Here is a 22,566-nt window from a genome sequence, read left to right on the forward strand (position 1 = left end):
TGTGCAACGCGCTCGTAGTGATTTCAAACACAGACTAAATAACAAACAAGTTCGCCGCAACGCAACGACGGTTTTTATAACTAGTTTTCTTAACGAAGTTATTCGTTTTCAGCGGTCAAGGTTTTGATGTTACATGCAACTTTAAAAATATAGTACTTACTTCATCTAATCTTAAATTACTATAAACGAGGCTTTTAATTATTAACAATCTAATCTTAAAAGAAAACAATAAAGGGACACATGTCATTCATTGGAGCCATCTATTTTTTAGTTACTAGTGGGGTGCCCGCGCGATGCAGCAGGAGCGACACTTTGCATTGCTCTACTTATTTCTAGTAGTTTTCGTATAATATTTTCACAAAAGTTTATTATGTTTTTTTAAAGGTCTTAGGTTAATAGCATCATTGTGGTGGATATATATGTTATTACTGTTACACATTTCTCGTATGTAACATATTTAACATTTAAATTATCAAGTTACTCAAGAAAACACGGATGCAATAAAGTAACACAAAAATAAGGAAAAATAAGCAACTCTATATGGATTACTTAGGCCTTGGGTGTACCTTAACATATGGTGCGTTAACGAAGACATGACATGTTAACCAGCATTGCATACCACTCTCTCCTTGTATTAAGCGATATTAAAGAGATTATTTGTTAATATGTTAACAATATGTTAAGAGACTAAATAATAAGCAAAATAGCCAAATTTATATCATAACTAAATGAGACGGGTCAAACATGTTGAACGGGTTAATCAAGTTGAGAATCACCCAAAGTGCCATTAATTGTTAATTGTTTTTATAATTCATGTTAATGATTATAACGATCATAAAAAAGATATTTAAAACTAAATATCAAGTGTTTGGATACATACAGCAACTTGTACATTCTTTAAAGCATATTCATAGGAGTGATTTGAATCATCAACAAAGTTACGTGTTTGGATACATAGTTCAGGTCTTGATATTCAAAGCTTGCTTTTCTTAGTGCACCTGCTTTCCCTTCTGGCAAGTCAAAGTGCTTCAAAGTGCTTCAATACTGCCCTCTCATCAACCTTTCCAAACATCACAAGATAGCTCAATTTTATTTTATTTTATTTACTAAATTGTAACATAAAACATTTTATATATAATAACTATGTAAGGCATACCAAGAAGGAGAGTTCTCCGTGTAGCCAGTTCACAAAGGCCGCAATCTTGTATGTCTGTAAAGAAAGCAACACAGGCTTCAAAAGCAAGTGACTTAACGAAATCAACTTGAGTTTCCACGCCAGCTTTTACCTAAAACACAATACCTTATTTTAGCACCATATTAAAGTAAACTAACTTAAAATCTAAAAATCCTAACAAACAGACAACAGGAAAGTTGATAGATTCTCAAATCCCCCAATCATGTTTCTCTTTGCATCTATAGTGCTATATGCAATAGTGGATATAACTTAAGTATCCTTCTTCGCTTCGCATTTCATCAAGCTCTAATCAATATAATGCCACATGTCAAGCTCAAAGTATTTGGCTAAAAAAGATCAAAATTCAGATTTTAGACCCACTTTTAGTCTCAGAATCAAAATTAGAAAGAAGATATACCTTTTCAACAGATAATCGAAAACTCTCTATTCGCCAAGAAAAGAAGGTATGCTAACCCACTGTTTTCTCGTCTCGTCTCATCCCGTGGATGATTTCAAATTCTCTGCAAATGTGTAGAGCAAAAAATGGAACATTTGGTTGTGAGTACTATCTTGCTTGCACATTACGAATGGGGTGTCCAATTTAACCGCCATGTTTGCAGCCTAAGTCATGTAGTTGTAGCCGCACCTCCATACGCCTTTCCTATAGATCCGTACTCATTCTCAACTTGCACCAACCATCACTCAAACAATCTGTAATCAACTTTAAAACCCATTAAATTCATCAACTTTATCAAAAATGTCATAATCCAAATCCAATGATCACCAAATCAGTAATTAAATATAACAATAAGGTTAAAAATTGTATTATTGTATAAATAAAATGTTTATACCTAAGAAAGAAAAAGCAAGCCTCCTTGTGATTCAAACATATTTTCATTCTTCAATAAGTTGACAATTTTCTCAGTGACCATTCCCATTCCCCTCTGTATTTTGTGTATAGCTTCTTAATAGTAAACTTTGTGTTCATATAAAAGATAAAAAAAAACAAAAAACAAAAAAGGCGGGATATTTGACCTTAAATGGCTCATTATCAGTTGTGAAACTAATGCCAAGACATACTTCAAGCAAACTGGGAACCCTCTCCATAAATCATCACAAATTTGACAATTTCAATAAATTCAGTTATTTGGAACTCAACCTTGTTGCTTTCCAAATTCAAAATTGACCCAAAAATCTTGACTCATGTAGCTCTAATATAGTTAAATTGCACATGCATAAATAATTAAACTGCAAAAGTCATTTCTTTTTGTTAAAATCAAGCAAGTTCCATGAGTTTTCTCATTAAAGAGACCCACTCATTTGACTTCCAAAAGTCAAAATTTGCCTTTCCTCTTCTCTATTCGAGTTGGAGATGGTTGAGACTTGGAACCATTGGAGTTGGAGATGGCCTAGAGTGCAATTCCCCTTTAAATATGTCAGCTCTAGTCATTGTGTTATAGATCAACTATTTGTGATCATCTTTGTCATATTTTGGCTTCATTTTAGAAAGAAAACAAAAAACAAATATGAACATCCTAATCTTTAAATGTCAAACATATTAAATATTGAAATGATTCACACACTTTAGGCGAAACAATAAAAACTCCATATAGATTATATACATTAACACACAAATTATAAACAATAACAAAAGCTAAGAGAGGTAGATTTCGAAATACAAACCACATATCAACTCCAGTGGAGTGGATCCCAACAGAACCTACAGAGCTCTGAACCAAAACGTAAAAATCTGCAATTCATAACATATCATATCATTGATCAAATTTTATTTTTTAATTATCATCACTGAATAATAATAATAACAATAATAATAATAATAATAATAATAATAACAACAACAACAACAAAACTAACATAACCACATAAGTATAGCTTTTAAGAGGAACAATAAACGCCCTTCCAAGCCCTAGAACTACAGGCAAACAAAATCTGGTAACAAAAAATTCAGGATTTGAAGATCGATAACAGATTCATCAAATAAATTAAATGTATTCTGTCATTAGGGTTCTTACAAAAGCAAGACATACCTCTGTAATCTTCAAAATCTTTAAACAGAAGGAAGGTTAAATTCCGGTGACCACCATGTATATAAACCACCGCCGGAGCTTTGCCAAAACCACCGTAAACAACCAACGCTGACAGCAAACAAGAAGACTGCCACTTTAACCATTTTAATCTGCGGCAACACAAATCAAAACAAGTTATCGATTTACAAATCACCTATCGATTTGTTGTAGCTAGTGAACTTAGAGAGAGAACGAGCAGAAGACTTTAGGGTTTCATCTAGATCCTTTCTTCTATTTTATGTAATCCCCTAGATATGAATATAGAGAGAGAACGACTGAAGATGAAATTTAAAATTTGAGAAGTCCCGCTCATGTAACCAGCTTAAGTGCGTTGGTTGTTAGAGTTGGGGGAGTTAAAAACGTAATTAAGATAAGGAGTTAAAATGTAATTAATTTTTAAAAGTCTAATTTACCGTTATTTTAAGTTGTACATTATCCATTGAAATTAAAAAAAATTGTTATTTTTTCTAGGTATCTTAAATTGCCCCTTCCTCATGCATTATAATATAGTATAGATAGATGTACGAAAAAGATTATTTGTTGTTATTTTCTTAAATCACTTGTAAATTTCAAATTTTAAAATTAAAAACAAGGAGCCAATTGACCAGGTACATACTTGTAAAGGATTTAGCTTTAATGTTTCGAATATGCATACTATAGGTATAGATGAAATTTTCTCACCTTTTAAATTAGGAATTATTGTTGATATTTGTCTAAAGTATTAAAAAGTTGTTCAATTAGTTATTCAACAATAGTATTAGTATTCTTCTTTAATTACTTGTACAGAAAGCATCATCAACTTATACCTTTTAATCCGTGCGTTGAAATTGAACAATACAACTATCGAAACGTCGATAAAAATGTGTAGGTCGTCATGCTATCTTTGGATTTTTTTAAACATTATAGTTTATAAGATATGTCAAGAATACGTAAAAAAATTATAAGTTTGTTATGGAGGGGTGAATTCTAACTAATTATCTATAATTTTGTTAAAACCTTAGGGATTTAAGTGTAATAAGTTTAGGGGCTAAAAATTAACTAGTGTTTAAAAGACCAAACTACCCTTATTTTAGAGGTCTTTCTATAAATAAAGAGGGGGGGGGGAGTTCTTATTTTTTGGGTATCTTAAAATGCCCTTGCCTCATGCATTATAATATAGTATAGATAATCAATATTAATTAAAAGATAATTATAAAATAAAATTTAACAAGTTTCGATTATTTAAAAAGATTTTCGTATTTTATTGTGGCTTATTGCATATCTTACATGTAATCGGCCCATGTCAGCCCATTTGGTTCATGCAACATAAATTAATAACGTCTTAATGTTTCACCAAGCAATTAATAATACAAATAGTGTTTGCTTTTTAATAACTACAATTAAGCATCCCACGTTGTGACGCAGACGTAAAAGCATGTCAAATAGCACCAATTCGACACAACTGTCAGCGATTATCAACGCTGAAGTTGTGGTGTGTTAAAGCGATGAAATAACCAAAATTTAGAACATTTAAAAAATAACTAAATCGATCTAGGACTCATGCGTTACGACAAACCTGTCAAATGAGAAAAATAGACGTAAAAACACTGAACAACACATAGACGTTGCGCCGTATTAACTCGCAAAATTATGAACAAAACGTAAAAACGTTGAATCACACATGTACGTTGCTTCGTGGTAATTTGCAAAATTTAGTACGAAACATAAAACAAAAATATACAATACATGAGGTTCTTAAAAATGTAACCTCTTTCATTATTTAATGGGATTTTTACATATTTCCCATTCTTAAGCCTCCGTATTACATATTTCCCCAAACCATAAAATCAATTACATATTTCCCCTCCCTAACTCATATATATATTACATATTTCCCATTTTCATTTAAATGACTCTTATTTATGACTATTTTACCCTTAATGAACTATTTATTGAATATTTACATATTTCCCCATTATAATATATAAAATCAATTACATATTTACCCAGATTATGTAGTATCACCCTAATTTTTCTACTTGTTACTCTTGTCAAACAACACACACAAAACCATAATACTCATAATAAAAACATAAATGCCGTTCATAATAGATTCCGTTCAAAAAACATAAATTCCGTTCTTAATAAAAACATAAATTCCGTTGAAACCCCAATTCTTCTACTTTTACGTATTTTTTGTACTCTTTCCTCGTCCCCTTTTACTTGTTGACGCGCAGTATGAATCACAATAGGCAAATAGCTTGAGATTGTGGTTATAATATGTTTATATTAGTCTGTGAGTCAGTGAGTGTGCATATCTTACTTAATCTTTTGAACAAAAAGGGATAAGCATTTGTAAATAACAATTCATCAAATTCATTTGTGCATAGCAGATTAGTATTGTAGTTCATGCTTATATTAATATTTGTAGTTCATGTTTGACCTGAAAGGTCAAAAGTAGCATAACAAAAGCTGGCCCATGATGATATTGTCACTTGGACCATAAACAATACCCTATGCAAACTACTGATCACCACCACTACTACCACCACCAACTGCAGCTTCATCTACATCTTTTTCCAACCCTATGGCTCTTGTGCTCTTAATTCATTGAGCGAACGCTCAGCACACTGTGACAGGGTTACAACGTATGGGAATCGTGTGTGTTCCAGCTCATGCACCGCCTTAAGAAACCTCTCATGGGCCCCCGAGTTGTATAGGGAGGCATCCTTCAAAGCCACACCATCTTTGCAACTTTCATAACATTGTTCAAGCCCGTAGTGAGCCCCAGAGTTCCAAAAGTTTGATTGCACAACCCCCACGGTCCAAGATATTCCTGACTTCGGTGCAGTCTATTTACCACGTACTCGAAGCCTTCCTGGATCAACCATTGTCGTTCAGACGAAACCCGCTCGAGTGACTTCTGTAACGACAACGCTCTTGCATGTTACGATCTTTCTCCAGCTCAAGCATTAAGAACGATTGAACACCTAGTTGAGTAATATCAGACATAAATCGAAGCATTACGAAGATGATTGAATACCACCAATTGAGTTGTATAATTAAACACCACCATTAACAGTCCACTACGCAAATAACACCATCATTAACAGTCCACACACGATTCTAATTGAATGATTTCGGAAAAAAATTGAAATTTAGGCCTGTTTTTAATCTGTACTTACGAACGATTCTAACAGCATCCTCAAAACTGAACGATTCTAATAGTCCACACACGATTCTAACTGAACGATTCTAACAGCATCCTCAAATATATTCCAGTGTTGTAAACAGGATCGAACCAGTCTGATGAACCAGTGTTGTAAACAGGGACAATCGATGAAGAAGATGTTTCGGAAAAAAATAGATGAAGAAGATGTTTTGAACATACTTGATGAAGAAGATGAACGTCGTCTAGGGCTTGGATGAGTTGATGATCCGAATAGGATATACAGGCAGGAGTTATTTGAGGGTAATTGGGTAATTTCTCAAAAAAAATTGGGAAATATGTAATTGATTTTATAGGTTGGGGAAATACGTAATAAGGAGGATTAGGAGGGGGAAATATGTAAAAATCCCTTATTTAATATATAAAATTAAATTTACTTAACTCATACAATACACGAGGTTCTAAAAGATATAATTTTTTTATTATTTAATATATAAAACTACATTTATTCAACTATATAATAAACTTGATTTTTAAAGATATATTGTTTTATTATTTGGTATATAAAATTACATTTATTTAACCCGTAAAATAAACGAGATTTTTAAAGATATATTTTTTATTATTTAATATATAAGATTACATTTATTAAACCCGTGTATTACACGGGATTCTAACCTAGTATATATATATCAGAAATATCAAGTAAAAGATAACGTAGTTATGTTAAACTATCTTTTACACACGTTTTTGAAAAAATGCATCTTCTTTTGTGTGTGAAAGCAAAATACAATAAATATATATCAATAATCAGTGTAACTCAAAATTTTCTTGTAATTTCGAAAATACTACTTAAGGTGAATAAAAATAGGTAAATTGGAAAATAATAATCTCATTTTTCTAAAATTGGCCAATAATAATCTCAAGTCAGTTATTAGTCAATAATAATCCGAACTCGTCCAATTTTTTTTGTAAAATAGTCTGCCGTTAAAATAACTTAACGGAGTTAAATGTTTTTCCCAATTACAAACCGATGTTTTAGGGCTTTTGATCAGAACGAGCATATGAGTCGATTGATGTAAAACTTACCTCGAAATTGTGTTCGAAATTGCTTGAATTTTGTTAATTGGAAGTTAAACACCCGAATTGAAGCACCGTTTTCGTGGGTTGGGGGCAGTATTTCGAGGTAAGTTTTACATCAATCGACTCGTATCCTCGTTCTGATCAAAAGCCCTAAAACATCGATTTGTAATTTGGAAAAACACTTAACTTCGTTAATCTTATTTTAACGGCAGACTATTTTATAAAAAAATTGGACGAGGTCGGATTATTATTGGCTAATAATTGACTTGGGATTATTATCGTCCAATTTCAGAAAGATGAAATTATTATTTTTCAATTTGCCATAAAAATACTTGGAAAAGAACAGGTTAGCTTTCTAACTATTTTGAAAAGGAGTAAATTATACCAAACGTGCTTGAGGTATATATAATTATATTATATACTAATAAAATTCAAACAGAATGAACAGTGATCATAATATGGGGTATGGGGCGGGGTTGTGACGTGGGTTGGGTATAAACGCCCAAGTCACCACCTCGGGTGGGCTTGGGTTTCGGCATGGCCCCTTAGGCGGGGGTTTCAGCCCGGGCGTTGGGCGGGGCTATCAAGATGACATGGCGTGATCTCATTCAGAATGAACAGTGATCATAATATGGGGTATGGGGCGGGGTTGTGACGTGGGTTGGGTATAAACGCCCAAGTCACCACCTCGGGTGGGCTTGGGTTTCGGCATGGCCCCTTAGGCGGGGGTTTCAGCCCGGGCGTTGGGCGGGGCTATCAAGATGACATGGCGTGATCTCATTGGCCAAGACAAGTAGCCGTTTGAGCTAGCCGTTTGCCAACGACTATGTGTTTAAAAAAATCTATGAAATATTAGAATATCTGGTATGGGGCGGGGGTTGTGTCGTGGGTTGGGTACAAACGCCCAAGTCACCACCCTGGGTGAGCTTGGGTTTCGGCGTGGCCCCTTGGGCGGGGGTTTCAGCCCGGGCGTTGGGCGGGGCTATCAAAATGACATGGTTGGATCTCATTGGCCAAGACAAGTGGGCTAGCCGTTTGCCAACAGCTATGTGTTTAAAAAAAGATTTAGGAAATATTAGAATATGGGGTATGGGGTATGGGGCAGGGGTTGGGGCGTGGGTTGGGTACAAATGCCCAATTCACCACCCCGGGTGGGTTGGGTTTCGGCGTGGCCCCTTGGGCAGGGGTTTCAGCCCGGGCGTTGAGCGGGGCTATCAAGATGACATTGCGGGATCTCATTGGCCAAGACAAGTAGCCGTTTAGGCTAGCTGTTGGCCAACAGCTATGTGTTTAAAAAAAAGATCTAGGAAATATTAGAATATGGGGTATGGGGCAGGGGGTTGTGTCGTGGGTTGGGTACAAACGCCCAAGTCACCACCCCAGGTGGGCTTGGGTTTCGGCGTGGCCCCTTGGGCGGGGGTTGTATTTGAGGGTAAAAATCGGTGAATACCGGTGCCGAACCGGTACCGAAAATACTTGACGTTTTAGTTTGAGTTACTTTTTGTTATTTGACATGTTTTGTCATTCTTATAGAACGATTTGGTTTAGCGCGCCGCAACGCGCGCGCATGGTAAACCACTAGTTAGTTAATAATCTATTAGAAGATAAAAGAATTTTCCTTATTTTTAAATATTTTAAACCTACGGGGTGTAAAATTGATGTGTTAACTATAGTTATGCAACACTTACAGTTAAAAAAACTATAATTATACAACCTAAATTCTATGATTGTTGCCGTTGCTGTTGTAACCATCGATGACACTCTTAGTCGACAAATCTTCATTATCGGCACTCCCATTTCAACAAATGGGATAGAATATGAACAGCTATAAATCAAACATGTTGCAAAATGGCATTCCAAGTTGCAAAAAATGTCAATTAATGAATTGGGGCCCAAAAATTTACTCCATAATGTTTGGGCTTTAAGACAAAGTATTCACACCACACCACGAATTCCCTACAACATTAGTCTACTATTGATGGCTTTGTTTAAACCAACCATATGAAACAAACATTACTTGAAAAAAGCATTCATAGGTTGTATAGAATTACAACATTTGAAGTGAAATGGTATTTATCTATTTGATGTAGATGGATAAGGAACCGTATTCTTCCTCCCTGGATCTATTCAGACCGGGTAACAAGGATTAACATTGAAGATGCTACTCTTCAACCACCTCTTAAGATAAATAAGAGTAAAACAGGGCCGGTCCAAGAATTTTGGAGGCTCGAAGCGAATCGATAATCCGAGGCCCTTTTTTAACACTTCGACTTAAATAATACTTTTGTAAATGTGGACATAATCTTTTAGTTTATTATTGTTAGAATCAGGATAAGGATAACTGGAGTAATTTTACAAGGTTGGATTTGGCTAATTTGTTTTATTCCTTTTGTTTGTGGTCCTTGTTTATTTCTTTAGGCTTTCTGTTGGTAGTTCACTTGTTCTGTACTCCTTAGCAGCTTGCCAAAAAAAAATGTAAGAGGTGATTAAAAAATGGTTACTAGTGGGATTCGATCCCAACCTTCCACAATAAACAAATTGTGTTCTTACCAAGAAACCACACTACCATTACTATTAATAACTATCACTGTTTTATAATTATATATATATATATATATAGGGAGAGGATCATGAGAAAACTAGATATAAATGAGAAAACTAGAAAACTAACTAAAATCCACTAAAAAGGAGGGAGAGGGAGACTTTTAATGAAGGAGGGGGGACTTTTAATGAAGGAGGAGTAAAATTGGAAAAAAAAATATATAACTTTTCAAACATTTCTCATTTCTCCATACGTTATCATTTTAAAACAAAAATGGCACCATAAGATCACAAATTTTCTTATCTTTTATTCAAGTATATTCGAGCATATTTTTTATGACATAAAAAAAGATTTATGGTGTCGTCTTGTTTTCAACACTATTATTATAGTAGTGCACATGTGCAATATAACATGTACTACAATTCCATTACATGCTTAAAATTAGCTTTTTGAGTCTAGTTTAGCTTTTAGAGTTAGTTTTTTTGGAGGTTTAGGATTAGGATTAGGTTTTTGGGTGTGTGTGGGGGGGGGGGGTTAGGTTTTTTTTGGGGGGGGGGTGGGGTGGGGGTTTAGGTTTTGGGGGGGGGGTTTAGGTTTTTTTCGGGTTTATGTTTAGGGTTTAGTTTTAGGTTTTTGGGGGGTGGGGGTGTTAGGCTTTGGTGGTGTAACACCTCGAAATTTTGTATCCAATAATGTGTTGACACGTGGCATTAACTATTAAATAAAGGACTAAAGTTGACAAACCTTGAAAGTATGTAAATTCGAGGGTTATAAATGTCAACGAAGGGTAAATATACTGTATAGTAACCCTAAATGATGTTCGTACCTTCAAACGAATAAATCATGGATCGTACGGAGCGAAACGCGGGAGAAAGTGAGAGATTACAAGCTACAGGGGTTAATTGTGTCAACATGTTTAATTTATACCTCTGAGTGACCCTTTGACGAACCCGAGGCTTTGTAACAGTAAAATACGCTCACTAGAATATACGATATAAATTTCGCGAAGTTCCGTTTTAAAACGAGAAAGTTATGATCAAATTCGTATGAGAGGGGTCAAAAGCGTCAACAATAAAAGTTAAGGCTTTTCGGATAGTAATTAAACTAACCAGGGACTTAACAATGCGAGTAAAGGTCACGAGGCTCTTAACGGTAAATAATCGAGGGCCAAATCGCAAAGTTACCCCTTCGAAACCGAAAGGTCAGGTTAATCATTACAAAAGATTTGAAAATCTTGGAAATCAGGTCTAATGCGGGCCGCGTTAAGGTTATGGGTGATTTAATGCGGGCCGCAAGCCAACTGCTGATTCGTTTTCTGACATTAGGATCCAGGCGGCCCGCGTGTGAGTTGCGTGAATCCTAATGCGGGCCGCGTACGAGTCCCAGATGCGGAAACTTTGGACAGATTCAATGTTTGAGCTTGTGAACGATCATCTGAGCATTAATTGAAGTGCGGACGCCCTCTACATGTCCCCTAGCACCTTAGGACACCTGCTGATCATCCATGAACCCTTGTAGGTTGAGTTGTAATGATCTTGAGCTATGTTTTTCACTATAAAAGCTAATGCATTGTGCACAAATGAAACACACCTCAAATCTGCATTCTAGTCCATCTCTGGAGCTCTAAACCATTCTTCTATCATCCCTAATCGTGCACCAAGCTTCTGTAAGTGTGTCTACCCTTTTGTGGCTTAGTTTATGCATAGTTTAGCTTAAAAGTCAATCCGTCGTAATTAACGATTGACTTTGCGATAAATCACAAATGGTCCAGTGGTTTGTCGAATCGAAGATAGTTATATGTTGGTAATCATGTGGGCTTTAAACCCCTAAAAGGGCACCCTCTGATTCCCACTCTAACTAGTCCATATGTCGAGTCAAACGTGCTTAGAAAAAGTCAACAGAAATGCTATTTTGCGATTTCTTGCATAATCGGTAATGTCGATGATATGTAACCTGTTTAAACACTCATAAAACATGATGATAAGTATATTAACTAATCTAAGCTTGTTTGATCCGACCATTTACTGTTTTGACCCGGTTCGGAGCCGAAAGTCGCAAAGCTTTGACTTTTGCATTGACTTCAATTCTGACCCGTTAAAGTATGATTTAGATATGCCTTAGGACTCTTTTAGGACCAGGTTACATGATGGTATAACCCTCTGTGACCGGTTCATTGTTTGTCCGAGTCTTTTACACATTTCCGTTAAATGCTTAAAAAGTTGACCGTAACGCCCTTTTTAATTTAAAACGAGAATTTCGGACATGTGAAAGAACCATAACCTTGGTTACTGATTTCTAAGCATATCCCTAAAATTTCACGTCAATCCGAGGTCCAAAATAGGAGTTATGCTAAATAGCGCAAATTACGGAAACTTTAGTAATTTAATAGCGCGATTAGCATAACGCCTATCTCAACCCAGATTTCGACACCAAACATTTTACACACTGAGGTAGAATAATATTTTGGGATTTTTTAAGATTTTTAATTATTTTTAACCTGCTCATAACCTGCGGTTATGGCATCGGTTCGGTAAATACCGAATATACCCTTTTCGGCCATAACTTGAGTTCTACAAGGTCTTTTGACCCGATTCCAGTTGCTACTGATTTTAAATATTAAATAAAGTATTTTAGACTTTATAAACTGTTCGAGAAACTCAGATTTCCTGTAGAACTCAGAAACCTCTTTTATAATCTTTAAAAATACCGAAATACCCCTACGGGGCATAATATGAACTTAAACTCATTACGGGCATTATGGAAGGTATCCTACTGATACCACGACCTCTTTAAAGCATATTGACTTAGGAAAACAGTGTAAGACTCTTACGGTTACCCGTTACGCCTTTTGCGCGCACGGTTCGGCTTATGTAAAGATCGAGACCGACTTTCTATCGTTGGTTATGACGAACCTTGACTGTCAAGCTTACCTCACGAGCTTCAACACGATGTCCCGATTGGTTCCGTATCTGGTAACCCCGGAGCCAAAGAGAATCGCTCGTTTTATCGGTGGTTTAGCCCCCGAAATAAAGGCAAGCGTAAAGGCCTCTCGGCCAGCGACCTTTAGATCTGTAGCTGACATTTCTTTGTCCCTCACTCTGGATGCGGTCCGACAAAGATCGCTGAGGAACAAAGAAGCTGAGAAGAGAAAGCGTGAAGATGATACTTCACGGAGGTCGGGCAAGAAGCACCGTGGAAACGGTGATAACAAGAGAGGGTCGGAGTCAAGGAAGGATGGGCAACAGTCTGGTGAGAAGCCCAAGTGCAAGAATTGCAAGAGACATCACTTTGGAAAGTGTAGACTCGAATCAAACTCGCAGACTCAGTCGAAGTCGTATGCTTGCGGGTTATGCAAATCCAAGGACCACAAGACCGTGGATTGCAAAAAGATAAAGGATGCAACTTGCTACAGTTGCAACGAGAAGGGGCACATTCGAACCAACTGCCCTAATAATGCCAAGAAGCCTGAAGAGGCCAAGAAGACCAATGCAAGAGTCTTCAGGATGGAGGCGAAAGAAGCAGTGCTAGACTATAACGTGATCACAGGTACTTTCCTCGTAAATGATATCTTTGCAAGAGTACTTTTTGATTCGGGCGCTGATAAGTCTTTCGTAGATCATAAATTTTGCAAATTGCTGAATATGCCTGTCAAAACCTTAAATGTAAATTACGAGGTAGAGCTAGCAGATGGCACCATAGAAACCGTCTCCACTGTGTTAGATGGATGTGTGATATCCATTCAGAACCACTCTTTTCCTCTATCTCTACTTCCCTTTAAATTGGCCGGTTTTGACCTAGTATTGGGTATGGACTGGTTATCTCACAACCAGGCCCAAATCGTCTGCAACAGAAAGCAAGTGGTGATAAAGACTCCGTCTGGTGAATCGCTTACCATTCGGGGAGATACCCAGTACGGATTTCCTGAGCAAGTGACTATGCTCAAGGCTTCAAAATGTCTAAAGAAGGGTTATGTCATCTACATGGCACAGGTGATTATTGAAGAGCCAAAACCGAAGATAGAAGACATTCCCGTCATTTCGGAATATCCAAAAGTTTTCCTTGAAGATCTACCTGGTTTACCACCAAGTAGGCAAGTGGAATTCAGGATCGATATCATCCCTAGAGCAGCACCTATTGCTAGAGCACCTTACAGGTTAGCACCAACCGAAATGAAGGAACTAAGGACCCAACTGGATGAACTGCTAGCTAAAGGTTTCATCAAACCTAGTTCGTCTCCTTGGGGAGCGCCAGTTCTGTTTGTCAAGAAGAAGGATGGATCGATGCGTCTGTGCATCGATTATCGCGAGCTTAATAAAGTCACGGTAAAGAATAGATATCCCTTGCCGAGGATCGACGATTTGTTCGATCAGTTACAAGGGGCAAGTTATTTCTCGAAGATTGATTTGAGGTCAGGCTACCATCAACTGAAAGTCAGAGATGAGGACGTACATAAAACCGAATTTAGGACTCGTTACGGTCACTACGAGTTCCTAGTGATGCCTTTTGGGCTCACTAATGCACCGGCGGTGTTCATGGATCTCATGAATCGCGTCTGCAAGCCGTACTTAGACAAATTCGTCATCGTTTTCATCGACGACATTCTTATCTACTCTAAGAACCGAGCTGACCATGAGAAACACCTTCGTTGTATTCTCAAACTCCTACATCACGAGAAACTCTATGCCAAATTCTCTAAGTGCGAATTCTGGCTTCGAGAAGTCCAATTCTTAGGACATGTTGTCAGCGAGCGTGGTATCCAAGTGGATCCTGCTAAAGTTGAAGCTGTCATGAATTGGCAAGAGCCAAAGACGCCTACAGAGATTCGTAGTTCCTGGGGTTAGCAGGATATTACAGGCGATTCATTGAAAATTTTTCAAGGATTGCTGCGCCCTTAACTTCCTTGACCAAGAAGAAAGTGAAGTTCGTTTGGGGCCCTAAGCAGCAAGAGTCCTTTGATATTCTGAAGCAAAAGTTGAGCAACGCTCCTGTGCTGACATTACCTGAAGGTACCGAAGAGTTCGTAGTTTACTGCGACACATCACACACTGGCATGGGATGTGTGCTCATGCAGAAAGGCAAGGTTATTGCCTATGCTTCGAGACAGTTAAAGGTGCACGAGAAGAATTACACCACCCATGACCTGGAGCTGGGTGCCGTTGTGTTCGCACTAAAACTGTGGAGGCATTATCTGTATGGTACCAAGTTTGTAATCTACTCGGGTCATAAGAGCTTTCAACATCTGTTTAATCAGAAGGAATTAAACATGAGGCAACGCTGTTGGATGGAGACTTTAAATGATTATGATTGTGAAATCAGATATCATCCCGGCAAGGCGAATGTAGTCGCTGATGCCCTGAGTAGAAAGGAAAGGGTGAAACCCATCCGAATCAATGCCAAAAGCATTGAAGTGAAGAATAATTTGATTAAAAGGTTGTTAGCTGCACAGCGAGAAGCTGTGTTGGAAGCTAACTATCCTAAAGAAAATTTAGGAGTAACCGAGGAGTAGTTAACTCTTAGCAAGGACGGAATTTTACGATTAAATGGACGAATATGGGTTCCGATTTATGGAGGACTACGAGATGTTATCCTCCAGGAAGCCCATAGTTCCAAATATTCTGTTCACCCGGGAGCTGATAAGATGTATCAGGATCTAAAGGCAAATTATTGGTGGATAGGCTTGAAAAAGTCTGTAGCCGCTTATGTAGCCAAATGCTTGACTTGTGCGCAAGTCAAAGCTGAGCATCAAAAGCCATCAGGCTTGCTACAACAGCCTGAACTTCCCGAATGGAAGTGGGAATGTGTAACTATGGATTTTATTACCAAGTTACCCAAGACGAGGAAAGGAAATGACACAATATGGGTTATAGTTGATAGACTGACCAAGTCAGCTCATTTCTTACCCATCAAGGAGACTTATAGCTCCGACATGTTAGCCCAGTTATACGTTGATAAGATTGTAGCCTTACATGGCATACCTGTGTCTATTATCTCCGACAGAGATACTAGATACACGTCTCATTTCTGGAAAAGCTTCTAGCAATCTTTGGGCACACGTTTGAATTTTAGTACGGCTTACCATCCTCAGATAGACGGTCAGAGTGAGCGTACTATTCAAATGTTGGAAGACATGCTACGTGCATGTGCTATCGATTTGGGTGGTAGTTGGGATAAGAACCTACCACTAATCGAATTCTCCTACAACAATAGCTACAATACCAGCATTAAGGATGCGCCCTTTGAGGCATTATACGGTAGAAAGTGTAGATCGCCTGTTTGTTGGGCGGAAGTTGGAGATGTCCAATTATCAGGACCAGAGATAGTCTTCGAAACGACGGACAAGATTGTCCAGATTCGAGACCGTCTCAAAGCTGCCCGACATAGGCAGAAAAGTTACGCAGATCCAAAGCGTAAAGATTTTCACTTCGAAGTAGGTGAAAAAGTGTTGCTAAAGGTATCACACTGGAAGGGGGTGATGCGTTTCGGTAAGAAAGGCAAACTAAGCCCGAGATACATAGGACCTTTCGAGGTTATCGAACGTGTCGTGACAGTTGCCTACAAGTTAAACTTGCCAGAGGAGCTCAATGGAATTCACAATGTGTTCCACATCTGCAATCTGAAAAAGTGCTTTGCTGACGAATCACTGGTAATACCCCATACAGATGTGCATATAGATGAGAGCTTAAAATTGTGGAAAAACCTTTGTCGATTGAAGATCGACAAGTAAAGAAGCTTCGAAGGAAGCATGTACCTATTGTTAAGGTCAAATGGGATGCCCGTAGAGGTCCCGAATTCACATGTGAGGTTGAATCCACGATGAAAGAGAAATACCCTTATTTATTTCAGTAAATCTTGGGTCGAGATTTATTTTAAGGGGGTGAGGATGTAACACCTCGAAATTTTGTGTCCAATAATGTGTTGACACGTGTCATGAGTTTACACGTGGCATTAACTATTAAATAAAGGACTAAAGTTGACAAACCTTGAAAGTATGTAAATTCGAGGGTTATAAATGTCAACGAAGGGTAAATATACTGTATAGTAACCCTAAATGATGCTCGTACCTTCAAACGAATAAATCATGGATCGTACGGAGCGAAACGCGGGAGAAAGTGAGAGATTACAAGCTACAGGGTTAATTGTGTCAACATGTTTAATTTATACCTCTGAGTAACCCTTTGACGAACTCGAGGCTTTGTAACAGTAAAATACGCTCAGTAGAATATACGATATAAATTTCGCGAAGTTCCGTTTTAAAACGAGAAAGTTATGATCAAATTCGTATGAGAGGGGTCAAAAGCGTCAACAATAAAAGTTAAGGCTTTTCGGATAGTAATTAAACTAACCAGGGACTTAACAATGCGAGTAAAGGTCACGAGGCCCTTAATGGTAAATAATCGAGGGCCAAATCGCAAAGTTACCCCTTCGAAACCGAAAGGTCAGGTTAATCATTACAAAAGATTTGAAAATCTTGGAAATCAGGTCTAATGCGGGCCGCGTTAAGGTTATGGGTGATTTAATGCGGGCCGCGAGCCAACTGCTGATTCGTTTTCTGACATTAGGATCCAGGCGGCCCGCGTGTGAGTTGCGTGAATCCTAATACGGGCCGCGTACGAGTCCCAGATGCGGAAACTTTGGACAGATTCAATGTTTGAGCTTGTGAACGATCATTTGAGCATTAATTGAAGTACGGACGCCCTCTACATGTCCCCTAGCACCTTAGGACACCTGCTGATCATCCATGAACCCTTGTAGGTTGAGTTGTAATGATCTTGAGCTAAGTTTTTCACTATAAAAGCCAATGCATTGTGCACAAATGAAACACACCTCAAATCTGCATTCTACTCCATCTCTGGAGCTCTAAACCATTCTTCTATCATCCCTAATCGTGCACCAAGCTTCTGTAAGTGTGTCTACCCTTTTGTGGCTTAGTTTATGCATAGTTTAGCTTAAAAGTCAATCTGTCGTAATTAACGATTGACTTTGCGATAAATCACAAATGGTCCAGTGGTTTGTCGAATCGAAGATAGTTATATGTTGGTAATCATGTGGGCTTTAAACCCCTAAAAGGGCACCCTCTGATTCCCACTCTAACTAGTCCATATGTCGAGTCAAACGTGCTTAGAAAAAGTCAACAAAAATGCTATTTTGCGATTTCTTGCATAATCGGTAATGTAGATGATATGTAACCTGTTTAAACACTCATAAAACATGATGATAAGTATATTAACTAGTCTAAGCTTGTTTGATCCGACCATTTACTGTTTTGACCCGGTTCGGAGCCGAAAGTCGCAAAGCTTTGACTTTTGCATTGACTTCAATTCTGACCCGTTAAAGTATGATTTAGATATGCCTTAGGACTCTTTTAGGACCAGGTTACATGATGGTATAACCCTCTGTGACCGGTTCATTGTTTGTCCGAGTCTTTTACACATTTCCGTTAAATGCTTAAAAAGTTGACCGTAACGCCCTTTTTAATTTAAAACGAGAATTTCGGACATGTGAAAGAACCATAACCTTGGTTACTGATTTCTAAGCATGTCCCTAAAATTTCACGTCAATCCGAGGTCCAGAATAGGAGTTATGCTAAATAGCGCAAATTACGGAAACTTTAGTAATTTAATAGCGCGATTAGCATAACGCCTATCTCAACCCAGATTTCGACACCAAACCTTTTACACACTGATGTAGAATAATATTTTGGGATTTTTAAAGATTTTTAATTATTTTTAACCTGCTCATAACCTGCGGTTATGGCATCGGTTCGGTAAATACCGAATATACCCTTTTCGGCCATAACTTGAGTTCTACAAGGTCTTTTGACCCGATTCCAGTTGCTACTGATTTTAAATATTAAATAAAGTATTTTAGACTTTATAAACTGTTCGGGAAACTCAGATTTCCTGTAGAACTCAGAAACCTCTTTTATAATCTTTAAAAAGACCGAAATACCCCTACGGGGCATAATATGAACTTAAACTCGTTACGGGCATTATGGAAGGTATCCTACTGATACCATGACCTCTTTAAAGCATATTGACTTAGGAAAACAGTGTAGGACTCTTACGGTTACCCGTTACGCCTTTTGCGCGCACGGTTCGGCTTATGTAACTAGTTTACATAAACAAGCCGAAACGGGTAAAACCATGTTGTTTTGACCCCAAAATCCAGAATATGATTATTATACCCATATAAAACAAGTCTTCAAACTTGTTGGGTCAAAATCACATTCCATTCCCGGGTTTCTCCTTTCACGCGATTAAACCGTAACTATCCGTTGAAACTGACCGGTCTAAGCTACGGCTAAATTAAAGACCCGTTAGGATTCTAATAGGTTAATTTAAACCTTCGTTCCAGATTAGGAGACCAGTAAAAGCTATCTGCAAATTTATTTTGATTAAGGATTAATACTTGCAAAGGTAAATACTCTTAACTTATTTTCCATTATACGGGCTTGGGTTACGGTATATAGTATACCGCTTGATCGGGCATCAAATTCTCCACCGTTGAGTGGGTAATTGAATAAATTTGATCGGCTCGTTTAAACAGTCTTGTTACTTAAAATCCTTTGGGGGGTTAATGACCATGTCCCGGATATCCCTGGCATCATTTTACGAAATGGCCACGACCTAAGCGCGGAGTGTAGGCGTACACTCGTCAGTGCATAAATAGATCGCTGTGGTGTGTCTATTGATCTTTAACCCGGACTTGATCCGGGCTACTGAACGCATAAGGAACATGTAATTCGTTCACAAAATTATATATTTAAATAATTCTCCCAAGTTATAAAAGAGTTTGTGCCGTGTGCATTCAAATCAATTTTAATAAACATTTTTCAAAAGTGTCGGTTGAATGTATTTACCAGTGTAAACTGACGTATTTTCCCAAAAAGACTAAATGCAGGTACTATGCGTAATTGGCTGGATATTCTCCTTAGCACCATAAAGAGTCTCGCAAGTTGAAGATGCCTTCGTCTGTTGAACAAAAGTTATATTTTTATTTGATCCCCTGTGGATACTTTTCGACTATGAGTAATACATTGGATATTACAAACAATGGTTGAAATATAATTATCTTTATGCTTCCGCTGTGCATTCATATATTGTGTGGTTTGACTATATTGTTGCCAACTACGTCACGGTAATCCCCCACCGGGCCCACCGGTGAGACACGTGGAAATCGGGGTGTGACCGGTGGGAGGGTGAATTTAGGTTTTTGGGGGGTGGGGGTGGGGGGGGGGGTTTTAGGTTTTTGGGGGGTGTCGGTGGGGGGTGGGTTAAGTGGTTTAGGCTTTCCGTATTAGTGCACATGTGCAGTACAACAAAATTTTTTTTTTATTTTTTTGAAAATTTTTTTCCATACATAAAAAGTAGCGATTTTTCTTTAAAAAATTGTAAAAAAAAAAATTGGTATTTTTTTAGGTTTTTTTAGTTAGTTTTTTGGTTTTCTCATTTAAACTAGTTTTCTCATGATCCATCCCCTATATATATATAGGGGGAGGTTCATTTGAGAAGAAAATTAAATTGAGAAGAAAAAGAACAAAGGGTATAATTGTAAAACGTTAGATAGTTTTTCTCTCATCTCATTTATTATTATCTTTGATTAATTAATTAGTCATAAAGACTATCATCCTCCACACTAAAAATTTTGCATACACACATCAAAATTCACCCTACACGTTTTGAAATTTATCCTACAAATATTGAAATTTATCCTACATAGCTCGTAAACCATCCTACACACCTCGTAATTTATCCTACACTATAATTTAATTTTTTTCTTCTTTGAAAAAATATACTTTTTTGAAAATAAGTTACAAATTTAATGTAGTTAGTTATTTATGAGGAAGACTACCAATTAATGATCTATCTAAGTTTACCAATATGCCCTTACACTAATATTAAATACAAAAATTAAATGAAGTAAAATGAAGCATTCTTATTGGTTAAAACTTCTTTTTTATTCTTACAAAAAATTTCTTCTCATTTGAACCCTCCAATATATATATATATATATATATATATATATATATATATATATATATATATATATATATATATATATATATATATATATATATATATATATAGTTAGAAAACCAGATATACATCCCCTATTAACTCTTTTGGCAGTTATATAATAACTGTTTGGCCATTAACATTCCCTAATAACTATTTGACGGTTACAATCTATATGTCGGTTTCACCAATTGTTATAGAGATGTATGTAGAGATCTATAATTTAGTATGGGAACAAATATTCAAGATTCAATACAATTTCCACATTAGTCACATTAGTTTCTTATCACGTTATCAGCACGACTAGACTCTTCACTGGGATTTGGCCGATAATCTGCAATCAACCACAAGGAATCGGTGTTTCATATCCCTGACAACATTACCGATTCGTTGCTTTGATATTCACAACATTTTCTGTTCATCACACCAGGTACACATCATTACAATCTCTCATATTTGCTGCATCTGTATGTGTTATCATCGTTCACATAGTGTGTGTATATATCTGCATATCAAAAGGAAGATACATAACTTTCAATTTTTGAAACATCTGCATATATAATTAAAAAAAAAGGATGTACAAAATTTCCAAATTTTCCAAGTGGTAACTAGAAAAGGTTTTTTTTTTCGCTTCAAATATGGTATTCTTTTCATTAACAAAAAAAAATACACACATTTTTAGAACGATTTTCAAGTTGGTTTTTAGATCTATTATTTTGGGATAAAAGAACCTGTTTTGGATCTAGTTTTTAGGATGCCCAAAGGTTTTTTTTATGCGGATCTTAGACAAAACTAGGACTTTTCTTTTCTTTGTACTCACAGCAACATTTTTTAGCCATCGCTTGAAAAATAAAGTAAAATCAAGGACGAAAAAAAAAACTGACCTGAATGCTCGTCTCGGCACAGTCAACGCAACAGAAGGGCATCGACAAATATGATCTATAAAAAAAATTAAATAATAAGTGTTAAAAAAATAATTAAATATATTTACTTTTATGTTAAATTTGCAAACGAAAGATTTTGAGATAAGAAGGAGAAAAGGAAATTTTGATTCTTGAAAATAAAAGAATTGATTGAAAATGAATAAGAATGAATGAATCGGTAACCAAACCGTACATCCTCTTTTTCGATATCTAATAAAAGAAATTACCGAAAATCTGGTTTTTGAATTTGAACAATGGTGTTTATCTCTAGAGATTTCTTTGGTATCTGTGTATCGGCATGACTAGCCCTTTTCTTTTGTTTATAACAAAAAAGTATATTTATTATTAATATAGATATTTCTAGAGTTTTCTAGGGAACATGGATTACAACCATTAATATATTATTATTATTATTAATATTGAATTTATCAAAAAAAAAAAATACATTTATACATAGAAAAGCTCATGAAGTCATGATTATCAAACACCATTTTTTTTTCAAGTGATGTTGATTACGTTGGTATTAAAACAGTTATTGGTATATACAATGTATTTGAAGAATGATTCCACTCAAGTGAGTACCAATTTGGCCAA

General features: G+C 36.7%; 2 long non-coding RNA genes across 7 annotated transcripts; both read right to left on the reverse strand.

Annotated features, from left to right (window-relative positions):
* Positions 1-826: 826 nt before the first annotated feature.
* Positions 827-3,583, reverse strand: LOC110865724. 6 transcript variants are annotated; one of them, XR_002550897.2, is made up of 6 exons: positions 3,416-3,579; positions 3,223-3,330; positions 2,026-2,924; positions 1,593-1,885; positions 1,157-1,286; positions 827-1,060 (listed from the first exon to the last, which is right to left on the reverse strand). It is a non-coding gene; the product is annotated as an uncharacterized LOC110865724 (long non-coding RNA). The 6 variants fall into 6 exon arrangements; XR_002550896.2 differs by having other exon boundaries at positions 2,026-2,118; positions 2,210-2,924; positions 3,223-3,579; XR_004861562.1 differs by having other exon boundaries at positions 1,157-1,521; positions 3,223-3,583.
* Positions 3,584-21,168: 17,585 nt separating this feature from the next.
* LOC110865723 lies at positions 21,169-22,314 on the reverse strand. The gene is made up of 3 exons (XR_002550893.2): positions 22,200-22,314; positions 21,934-21,988; positions 21,169-21,554 (listed from the first exon to the last, which is right to left on the reverse strand). It is a non-coding gene; the product is annotated as an uncharacterized LOC110865723 (long non-coding RNA).
* Positions 22,315-22,566: the final 252 nt, after the last annotated feature.

The sequence above is a fragment of the Helianthus annuus genome, chromosome 6 (assembly GCF_002127325.2).
Source record: "Helianthus annuus cultivar XRQ/B chromosome 6, HanXRQr2.0-SUNRISE, whole genome shotgun sequence".
Taxonomy (NCBI): Eukaryota; Viridiplantae; Streptophyta; class Magnoliopsida; order Asterales; family Asteraceae; genus Helianthus; species Helianthus annuus.